Genomic DNA, 12,288 nt, shown 5'->3' with positions numbered 1-12,288 from the left:
TGGTCTTTGGGCGTTTCCCAATTATTGAGAATCCTTTCATGAGAAGGAAACACTCCAGCTGATTCTTATCTTTTTTTTTCTTTTTTTTTTTTTAAATTCAGAGACCCAAATTGACTTACAGCATTTGAGCTAAGCTTTTTAATAGAGTTGAATGGCAAGAAAAACAGAGCAGCAGCAGTAGTTCATGTGTTCCATATGCAATATTGCTGTGTGTATAGTCTGAAGGGGTTGATTTTCTTTTATTTTTTATTTTTTGTTACCTGAATGTGAGCTCATTGATTCGTGTTTAGTGCATGATAAGTATAGTCTTTAAAACATTTTTCTACATAATTTCTTCCTTGCCCTATGTTTCCATCTTACATTGTGCAGTGTCATAGTTCAGCCTCACTTGGGACCAAGCTATGCAGTCTCTCACTCACTCTCCCCACCCTCCAGGGAATGGAAGAGAGATAATATAACAAAAAGCTCGAGGTTTGAGATAAGGACAGGGAGAGATGATCCAAATTACCATTACAGGCAAAATAGACTCAACTTGGGGAAAACTGTTTCAATTTATTATTAATAAAATGAAAGCAGGATAAGGACAGAGAGAAGAAAAACAACTTCCCAGGCTTGACTTCATTTCAAATTATCTCTACCTACTTCCCCTCGCCGAGCAGCACAGAGGGGAATAGGAAATGGGGGTTGTGGTCAGTTCATCACATGTTGTTTTCCACCACTCCTTCCTTCTCAGGGGAAGAATCCCTCACATTCCTCCTCTGCTGCAGCGTGGGGTCCTTTTTCACAGGGTGCAGTCCCTCAGGAACCAACAGGCCCTCCACAGGCCACAGCCTCCTTCAGGCATCCACCTGCTCCAACGCAGGGTCCTCCTGCAGGTGAATCTCTGCTCCTCCATGGTCCTCCATGGGCTGCAGGGGGACAGTCTGCTCCACCATGGTCATCACCACCGGCTGCAGGAGAATCTTGGCCAAGGGCCGCATTACTCCTCCCCCTCCTTCTTCACTGGCCTTGGCCTTTGCAGCCGTTAGTCTCACCAGAAATTCTTCCCAACAGGCTGGCAGACGCCTCTTGGGTTCTCTTCACATCTCCTCTATTCCCTCAACTGTGCCAGGCTGGACCGTGTCGAGCCCAGATAGCCACCTGTGGGGAGGCCAGAGGGTGAGGGTGAGGGCCTCGCCCTCTCTGCCCCTGCTTCTGCTTCTTCACTTCTTTTTTTTAAATTTCTTCTTCCTGAATATGTTATCACAGAGGCATTTTTGCTGTCACCAGTTGGCTCAGTCCTGGCCAGCAGTGAGGACAAAGGGGAAACTTCTAGCAGCTTCTTGCAGAAGCTGCCACTGTAGCCCACCCCTGCTACACAAAACCAGCACATGCAGTCAACTACATCTGGTAAATATAGAACTTTGTAATACTTCTTAAACTGATCTTTATTTCAGACAATTTTGCAAGGTTACTTTGAATTCCAAATCATGTTACAATGTACTTTCAATCCTTCACAGCTTCATATCATCTGCAAATTTAATAAGTGTACTCTCAGTTCCGTCATTCCTGTCATTAATGGAAATATTGAAGAGTTCTGGACCCAGGATATGCTGAAAACTGTGACATTCAAAATCAAGATATAAACTCTGTCACCATCTCTCTTGTTTCCTCAGCAAGCTTCCCGTCCCGTCTTAAAAGTCTTTTGTCAAAATTAGTTTTAGAGCTTGGTAGAGATGTATGCAATGCATCTGCACTTGCTTATTAATGTTTTGACATCTCCCTCAATGAATTTTAGCATTCTACAACACTAGGGTTTAAATCAGCAGTCGCAAGGTGAGCAAAAAGCTCAAGCAAAAGTTCAGAGTTTAACTGCTGTTTATTATTCCTGCTCAGCCAAGATCTATACACGATGCATTGGATAGACCTGAGTTAGAATATATTGAGTAAAAGTCTTGCATTCCCAAATCAGTCATGATTTTAATAATTATAAGCATATGAGCTTATAATTATGTTTGACATCAAGTCTAAATTAGGATAATCAGTATTGCAGTTGCTAATCTAGGCTTCTGAATGATTATAGAAATTCCTATATTTCCATTACATAGTGGAGCATATTCTAAATTTTCTCCTGAACTAAAGAAAAAAAGAAAGAGTGAATGCTAGATTCCAGATTGAGGCAATTAAATAGGAACATTACTTGATGTTGAATTGTAGTGAGTTGTCAGCAACCTTCCATGAAATAAACATAAGACAACAGAGGAAGTAATACTGTTGAAGACCACTGAGAGCACAAAGCACAGAATATTCTAGGTCTCAAACCATTACTTTTCTGGGATAATAAACCTCAGTAGAATGAACAAATTCTACTTGGTAAATAATCCCCTTTCATGTTACTGATGTATCAAGAAATCAAATAATGTAACCACAAAACAGTCAGCAACATTAATCTGGAGGATGCCAGGTGTGAATTACAGGAAAAATTGCAAGATGCACGGTACAAGTGGGCTTAGGGAAGAGTATTAAAACACAAAGGCTTAAGTTTTTAAAAAATGTATCTGTGGGCTACTGCCATTTACATCCTACTCAGCTTGGGAATTAGATCTTGATGATATATGGTAGCTATTAAATTGTGGATAGTAGGGCTGTGGTCTGATCCCTACCGGGCCACCAATTGAGTTGTTCCTATATTAATGGATAAATGTTGAATACAGCTATGTAGACTAAAAAAGATCTACAGTTCTCTCTATGATGGGATAAGCACAGACTCAAAGCAAATTTAGCATTCATTCAGCCTCTTATGGTCCCCATCCTCTGGTAACATTTCAACTACTTTACTAAATGATGACAAATGTTTGAAGCCAAGATATGTGGAGAAGGAAATTATTTTTTCAAAGTTAATTCCTCCAAAGAATCACCATCTTAAAGGTTGCTGTCAAAAGCAACTGGATTGAATTATGTTACATACTGAGAGAGATGTGTGTGAGAGAAATATGTGATAGATTTTCAATGCAATTTTTTCTTATTCTTAGGTACACTGGGTTTGACAATTTGCAGCAGGCAGTTTTGTGTTCTGCTGAGTAGGAAAGTGAATGTAGTAATTATTTTAATTATCTTTGCAGCTGTTATCACATTGTTGTTACTTATGTGATTATTTTATCTGTACATAATCTGTACATAATTCTGTTACAGAATTATGAAAAATATTATGTGAGAAGAAAACTAAAGAGGTCATCTAATTCAACCTCCTACTCAAAGTAAAGCTATTTTTGAAGTTATATTACATTCCTTAGGATCTTGTCCAGTCAAGTCTGCTCCAAAGACTGAGATTTCATGACCTCCTTGGGAGGCTAGAGTATGCTTGACCAACCTTGTGGTGAAATTTACTTTTCCTGATATCTAACTGGAATTTGCCATGTTGCAACATGCAACTGTTTCTTCTTGTCCTTTCTCTGTGTGCTACTGAAAAAGCCCTTTGTGCTTTAGCGTTAGTCACTCAAATGGCATGCCATTGACTAACCTTCAACTTGTCTACCAGGACTCTAAGTCCTTTTCTATAGAGCTTCTGCCTAGTCAGTCAGGCCCCAGTCTGTGCTACTTCATGGGGCTGTTCCATATGATACTGTTATTTTAACTTTGTTTTTTTTCTATACTAATGTTTTGGTGGAACGAAACAGAACGGAAAACACCAAATAAACATATCTTTCAATTTTTCAAAATACAGTGAGATGGAGTTGTGGATTCTCATTGCATCTTAGTCAAACAGTACAATACGTGCAATATTTGTTTTCATTATTTATAGAAAAACATAATGAGGAGAACACGCCTTTACGTTATTTTTAAGAGGGATGTAGTCTTTGTGTCAGTCCTCTGCATATGTAATATCCATACTTTAAATACTTTTCTTAGCTATAAAGGTGTGACTGAATTTCTTACTTTTGTGATGTAATTCCATAATTGTACAAATATTTTTTATAGAAGAATTGGACTGGAAAATTGAACTGAGCCCAATCTCAATAGTAGGTAGCATCCATCTGGTGAAATGTTGATACGTATAATTTTTATGTGTTTATCACAGATAAATACATTACTGCTGAGCTAACCTTATATAAAAGCTTCTTTATTTACATGGCACAATTATTATTTCTTTTATAGTATATTGCCCTTTTCAAGGCTTCTTTCCTTGCCTAATCAATTTTAGACATTTCAAGTTTAAATGAAAATGTGTCGTTTATTTGACAATGTAGATGTCTACATTTGAGCAAGCTGTCTAGACTCACTTTACAGACAATGAAGACAAAAGAGCACTTTCAGAGTAGGATTTTTTTTGCATACTAAAGTAAATTATAAAATGGATAATTTCTATCATGTGTGAATTTTTCTCTACTGCCTGTACAGAGGATTGAAACAGCTATCTCACATGGAAGTATAGAATTCCGTAAAGTTATACCTCCAGACCTTCATGGATGACTCTCATATATGCATATGTAAAGGTTTTCTCACAACAGGTAATCAAGAATATAATAAGGATGCTTACAAATGTGATTGAATGGTATAGACTATGATCCCTTCTATTGATTCTGATTGTCTCTATAGTATTGCCATCTCTGCCACACATACACACACAGGAAAAGGTGTCTGTCATCAATGTTACTAAACAGCTAGGAAAAAATAAATAATGGGAAACAAACTGTATTTTGCTTTCCTGAAAATATTCTCAAGATTTCAAAACTTTCTTTTGCTCCAATGAGAATGTTTACATGTCCTAGTCATAGGTCAGTCATTATTTGCTCTCTCAAAATTATTTTGCTGGATCTAAGGAACTTCTGCAAAACTTATTTTCAAAAGTTTTACCCCAAAGGTTTAGATTTTGCTGGATCAATATATTTTGGTGAAAAAGTCCAACAAAGCAAACAAGCAAGCAAACACTACCACCCCCTACTATATTCAGCTGCAATTAGAACTGTACATTTACTTGAACTAGTAAGGATGAAGTTAACTATAGCATTTTGAAATATTTTGCTGCAAAGATAGATTTTGTGCTTTTACTGCCACACAGGTTGCCTGGAGACGAATCGGAGAACTCTCATGTATTATTCCTACCTGATAACTACACTTCAGTAACAAATCCACTTATTAGGCAAGGACTCCCAAAAGCAAAACAAAAAAAAAAAACCAATCTGGAATAGCAAAATCACTGAAGAAGAAAAAAACAAACAAACAAACAAACCACAAAACATTGTATTTTCTAGAAAACATAAAACAAAAAGAAAGGAAGCTTTCCTTCCATGCCAACATACAATACAGACACCTTGTGCAAACAGGTTTGTTGCACTTCAATGACAAAAGTAAATTGATAAAACCAACTTTAAGTATGAAATGTCATAAAATTATCCTGAGGTTGTTATAATGCAAAATATTTGTGAATGTCTCTATATGATTCTCTTTCCCAGTATGATTATGAATCTAGAGATTGTTAAGATAAAATGTTACAACTTATTCTTAGTTGTTCTATGATTAATTTTTATTATTCAACTAAATGTAACACCCTTTCATGTTGCTGATAATTAGTTTCTGCTCAGGTTGCAGACTTCTTTTTTTTCTTCTTCTTCGTCATCGTCATCATCTTCTTCATCGTTGTTTTCCTTATTCTGTCTGCCACTTTATTTTGTTGCCTCCAGAAAAAAAAAAAAAAAAAGATTTAAACTACTCTGCAGGAAGTTTTCATAGCTGTTTTTTTTTAATTAGGAATTCCCTAGGAAATGGACAATCACACTCCTTCTGTGGGAAAGGCTTTACTTTGAATTGAAGGTGCAATACTTAAGCTCTGAAACTGTCACTTTGTGTGCAGAGTTTTGTGAAAGGCAAAACACTTCAAAGAAAGAGTTTGGTTTTCTAGTAACTAATAAGGGTACTAACAGAACTGACTCTTTCCTCCCTTTTATATTTCTTCTACAGAAAGCAAAGTTAATGTTATATATTGCTGTCTTCACATAAATACTTTGCAGATGTCACCTTCTAAGACAATTTTAAGTCATGGCCACAGCCCATGTTCTGGTTTTGTTAGTGAGGGGGGGCCTAATGTGGTAGCTTCTGTAGGAAACTGATAGAAGTCGCTCCCCTTTGTTCAGTGGACTCGGCCGGGCCTAGGGCGGACCCGCTGCTGGCCAAGGCCAAGCCGATTGGTAGCAGAATGTTCTGTGATAACGCCTCTGCGATAACGTATTTAAGTAGGGGAAAACAGGAAAAAAAGGAGGAGAAGATGTGAAGCAGCTGAGTGGGGGGCAGAGAGGGGGAGGCGCGAGCCTCATGGGCCTTGCAGGCCTCACCCTCTGGCCTCCTGCCAGGCAGCCGACTGGGTCCAACTCGGTCTGGCCTAGCTGCAAGAAGTGGAGAGGAGATGAGAAGTGAATAAGATGTAAAAAGGATCCTGAGAGGCGTCTGCCAGCCTGTTGTGAGGAACGGCTGCAGACGCCAAGGTCAGTGAAGAAGGAGGGGGAGGAGTAATACGGCTTCTGGCCAAGATTCCTCTGCAACTCGTGGTGAAGACCATGGTGGAGCAGGTTGTCCCCCTGCAGCCCATGGAGGTCCACGGAGGGGCAGAGATCCACCTGCAGCCCGTGGAGGACCCCACGCCAGAGCAGGTGGAGGCCTGAAGGAGGCTGTGGCCCGTGGAGGGCCCGCTGGGACAGCTGTTCTAGAGGGACTGCACCCCGTGGAAGAGATGACCCACGCCGGAGCAGTTCCATGAAGGACTGTGGCCTGTGGGAGGGACCCCACGCTGGAGCAGAGGAGGAATGTGAGGAGTTCTTCCCCCGATGATGATACAGCGGCGTAAAACAACGCGTGATGAACTGACCGCGACCCCCATTCCCTTTCCCCTCCCCGTGCCGCTCGGGAGGGGAAGGTAGTAGAGATAATGTTAAGCCCGGGAAGAGGGAGGGGTGGGGGGAGGTTATCTTGTTCCCTGTCTCATTCTCCTGCTAATTTTAGAAATAAATGAATAGTTTTCCCCAAGTCGAGTCTGTTTTGCCCGTGACGGTAACTTTAAGGATTTCTCCCCATCCTTATCTCAAACCTTGAGCCGTTTTTCTTATATCATCTCCCCCTATTCTCTCGGAGGGTGGGGGGAGCGAGAGAGAGACTGCGTAGTCTGGTCCCGATCGGGGCTGAACTACAACAGTTATTTTGGCGCCCAGCGTGGGGCTCGAGGAATTTGAGATAAGGATTGAGTTTAATTGGGAGCAGTAATGGGCAAAACAGGGATTGAACTTGACAAAAGAGCAAAATGATTATGGGGAATTTATGTTCTGATTGTGGTGAAGGGATAAGTGGTGAATTGTTTGTTAATTGTCTACCCACTGTTGGTGTTGTGAGGATATTATTTTGATTTTGGTGCGGGGAATTCTATTTTCTTCTGTTGATGTGTGTGTATTTTACTTATAATACTTAAATACGTAATTCGCAGAGGCGAGGGGTGGAAAGGAGGAGATCTGACAAACAAAAGAAAACCAGAAAAAAAAAACCAAACACGCGGTTGAGATTGAACAAAAAGTAAACTTAACAGTAATGACAGAAGAAAACAAAACAGTGGTGGAACACAAATACAGTACAATAGCTCACAACAGATCTCCACATCCAGTCTCTTCCAAGTAGCAGGGGCCTCCCTTCAGCACCCTCCTCACTTATATACTGAGCATGATGTCAGATGGGATGGAATAGCCCTTTGGCTAATTTGGGTAAATTAACCCCAGCTGTTAGCTAATTAGTTAACTATCCCAGCCATAGGGGCTACCAGCTTCAGTTCTCCACCCAGCTCAGGTAAATATTAACTCTATCCTGGACAGAACCAGGACAGCCCAACCATTTGTTTTAGCCCTGCAGTAATTCCACTGATGTTGATTAATTCCAGTGCTGCCCATTAGACGTAGTGATGAACAAAATCTCTAAAGACTTCTGACAACAAAAAGTGGCTAAGTCTAGAACATCTAAAACTGAGGTCCATTGAAATGAGGAAAATACCGGTCCAAATACAAATCATTCTGGCTTTAGCCAGTGGCAAAATGGTCAGGTGCTTATTCACTATATTCCATCATCTTGAGTTGTCACATTAAAAAAAAATTAAAAATCTGAAAATTTGTGAGCTTCCAATGCTGATCACAAAAGTTGCATACTGAGTGTATATCTGTCCTGGTTTTGGCAGGGATGGAGTTAACTTTTCCTCTCTGTAGCTGGTATGTTTTGGATTTCGTGTGTGAAGAATGTTGATAAACACCCTGATGATACCGGTTGTTTTGAATGAGGCCAAGGACACCGTCCTGCTTTCCAAGTCTCGCTAATTTGCAGATGCAGGAAGCTGGGAGAAAAGACAGACAGAATAATTGACCCAAACTGGCCAAATAGAGTATTCCATGCCATAAACCTCATGCTCATGGGGGCAGGCGAGGGTGGGTATCTGCCTTCCTGGCATCCATCTTTCCTGCTCATTTTGCTGGCATCGTTCCCTCTGCCTTGCTGGCTCCCTTTTGCTCCTTTGCTTGCTGCTCGGTTTTGTTTCTGTGATCGCTGCTCGGGATGAGCTGTATCAGTCATTGGGACATCGAGTGGTGAGAAAACACATATTGTTCACTTTGTATATTTTTAATATCTTTATATTCTGTTATTATTGTAGTTTTCCCTTTTTATTTTAGTAAATTATTTTTATCTCAACCCACGAGTTCTCTTTCCCTCCCAATTCTCTCCCCCATCCCCCTGGGGAGAAACTGTGTGGTGATTCGGGCTAAACCATCACAATATCCATTCCGTAGTATTGGAAAAACTAGTGTAAAACTACTAGTGAAAACTACTTCTGGAGACATAAATAATAAATGTTATGTTCTTCAGTCTCATTGCACACTTTCTAATACTACCATTTTTAGTTTCACAGCTTTGGGCAATGACTCAGTGTTAGACATCTGTGTGCACAGCCGTTTAAATTTCCAGATGTCCAGAAAGCTCAGTGCTCCTATTCATGCACAATGACTCATAAGTCTAGGACACATTAAACTCGCACAGATGCAACAGAGGCATTCCAGCTTATCTGATGGATCATGTTGGTTCTATAACCTCTCTGATATGGGCTGACAGATGGAATCCAACTTTCTTTTTTGCAAATTTATGAAGAAGACTAGTCAGATATAGGGAGAGAAGTGTTGCACAGATCAGATTTGCCTGTCCACTTTCCCCATTTTCAAAAATATTTCTTTCAAAACATTTGTCCCCCTGCTATGCTTGGTTCTTCTCAAGAGATGGTGTGATTCAGAATTAACCTATCTGTATGGAAATGACAAGGTGACAGTCCTAGAATAGAGGTGTCAGGCTGCTCATTCCACTCAACAAAAATCAGTTAACTAAAAAGAATAAGCAGCTATAGTAGTCAAAACAAACAAGTCTCTGGTCTTTCTATTTCTACTTTAACTATGCAGTTATCAAGGGCCTAGTTTTCTTACAGGCATGCTTTGAAATTATTTATTTATGATCAAATTAAGTGATTTTAATTTTGCATTACTGACAGTCAATGTTTATCTGAAATTCACTTAAATGTTCTTTTCAGAAAGAGGTAGTATAATCTAACCACAAACTCCTTAGTACAGCTCACTGTACTACCTGAATCTGAATTTATAGACAAGAACACTCAAACAATGTATCTACATAGAAAACAAATAGATGTACTTTCTATCAATATGAGATTAGCTGAGATTCCCATTCAATCCTTACTCTTCCACAGAAACTGCTCAAACTACCAGTCTGTACACACTGTTGGAACTGTGGCATATGTGTTTCCTTTTGGACAATTAGGAGGAGTGGGACAAAGCATGACAAAGAATGCTAATAGTATCCTGGGCTGCATTAGTAGGAACATTTCTAGCAGGCTGAGGGAGGTGATCCTTCCTCTCGGCTCAGCAGTGGTGAGTCCATATGTGGAGTATTGTGCCCGGTTCTGGGCTCCTCAGTACAAGTGTGATATGGAGCTACTGGAGAGACTCCAGCGAAAGGCCAGTAAACTGTTGAAAGGAGGTTTCCTCTGAATATCAGGCAAGTTTTTCACTGTGAGGGTGACCAAATACTGGTGCAGGTTGCCCAGAAAGGTTGTGGAATCTCCATCCTTGGAGATATTAAAAAGCCATCTGGATGTGGTTCAGGGCAACCTGCTTGACAGTGCTTGAGGAGCAACTGTAGGGCCAGATGACCTCCAGAGGTCACTTCAAACCTCAACCATTCTGTGATTCAGTGACATGAAACTGTAGGGAAGCTGTCAGTTCAGATCCAACTTATGTCTAGGATGAAGGTGAAAGGCTCAAACATTCCCCATCTTTTATACATGACCATTACATTGAGCTTTCAGTCAGACATTTTTTTTCAAATGTGCAATATGTCTTGATCCATGCTATTGTTGAAGAGGTATTATTTTTTTAATTATTTTTTACTATGTTAGATCAATGCAAAATTGTACATTTAATTAAACTGCAAAAAAAAAAAAAAATCCAACCACAGGAAAAATTTTGGGATAGGTTCCAATATACCAAGTTAAGATCTGCAGCATGGAATACCACCAATAAACACATTGTTCGAAGGGCACTCTGGTAGATTGCAAATAGCCTACACTTGCCAAGTATTCATACCACAGAAAATAGAGCTTTCAAATCCAGATAGTAGGTACTTTCCCCAGCACTCCTTTGAATTTGTAACATTTTCTTTGATATTTTGGAGACAAAACATCTGCACTGAGGAAATTTTAACACCATCTAGCTGGTGGAAAACCTAAGAACTTTTTGCTGTGACTTTTGGACCTCCTTTCCTAGTAGACCTCTTTCTAAATCATATTCCTTTGCTAATAATGCATGTGGAGGATCAGAATTTCTCCTGTAGGTCAAGCATCCAGAGCAATCAGTATTGTTCCAGCTCCTTTAGCTTCATAGAATCATAGAATCATATAATAGTTTGGGTTTGAAGGGACCTTTAAAGGTCATCTAGTCCAACCCCCCTTCAAGGAGCAGGGAAATCTCCAACCAGATCAGGTTGCTCAGAGCCTCATCCAACCTGGCCTTGAATGTTTCCAGAGATGGGGCATCCACCACCTCTCTGGGCAACCTGTTCCAGTGCTCTACAACCCTCATTGTAAATTTTTTTTTTTCCTAATATCTAATCTAAATCTACCTCCCTCTATTTTTCAAACCATTACCTCTTATCCTTTCACAATAAGCCCTGCTGAAGAGTTTCTCCCCATTTTTCTTATAAGCCCCCTTTAGGTACTGGAAGGCCGCTATAAGGTCTCCCCGGAGCCTCCTCTTCTCCAGGCTTAACAGCCCCAACTCTCTTAGCCTGTCCTCCTAGGAGAAGTGCTCCAGCTCTATTCTGCAGGTGTCTTTACTTTAACTGCTCTGCTTTTACCCATAAGCATTAGCTGGACATCAAAGATACATAGCACAGAATAAAAAAGGGATAGTTTAAGTCATTCTAGATAAGCAGTCTTGAGATATCATCAAAACTAATACAGTCAACAACATACTTTAAACAGGGTCCTGAAAGTGCTTCTATATTCAGCTAGATAAGAGTGAAATAGTAGTTGCAGGAATTTCACAGTGCATCTATTACTTCAACCAAGTGCTAGCCACAGGGACAAAATTATATGCTTATGTAGGTCAAGGCAATTTCAAAAGGAAATGCTTTATAAAGAGCAGAAAAGAATCATGGGTAATAAAGCAAATTACCATGTCAGTAATCTTAATTAAAATTAGCTGAACTTACAGTGTGGGATAATGGCTGAATGAAAAAAAAAAATTATTTATTTGGTGATCTCTTACAAAATGTCTCATACTTTCTCCTTTTCCTTGGATTCATTATTAGAGAGCTTGAGATGCCTTCCACGCTAATGGGAATTAAAAATTAGTTTAAACCGTGGAATTGGAGATCTTCAAATGAAAGACCAAAGCCAGCACAGAGTTTCTTCAGTTATATAATCTTCAGAGTTGGTTGTGATCCTGACAACTACTATGCTAAGTTCAACATCCTCTTATATGTGAGTTCAAAAATCCAGAACCAGAATTACTAGTCTGTCTTAAGCTTTATAATGGGTACAGTGAGAATAAAGAAAAAATGTAGTAAGATTCGACCTTACATTTCTGAAAAGAAGAACACAATCTTAATGGATTAGGTGTTTTCCTTTAAAATTCAACTCTTGACTGTGCAGATTAGAGACTCAATGCATTATTCTCATGTGTCCACAAGGCAAGGAACAAGTTCAGTAATAGGTCAGATAAGTGATTGTTT

Source organism: Chlamydotis macqueenii, chromosome 5 (genome assembly GCF_036417535.1).
Source record: "Chlamydotis macqueenii isolate bChlMac1 chromosome 5, bChlMac1.mat, whole genome shotgun sequence".
NCBI lineage: Eukaryota > Metazoa > Chordata > Aves > Otidiformes > Otididae > Chlamydotis > Chlamydotis macqueenii.
Note: the sequence above shows the minus strand (reverse complement) of the source record.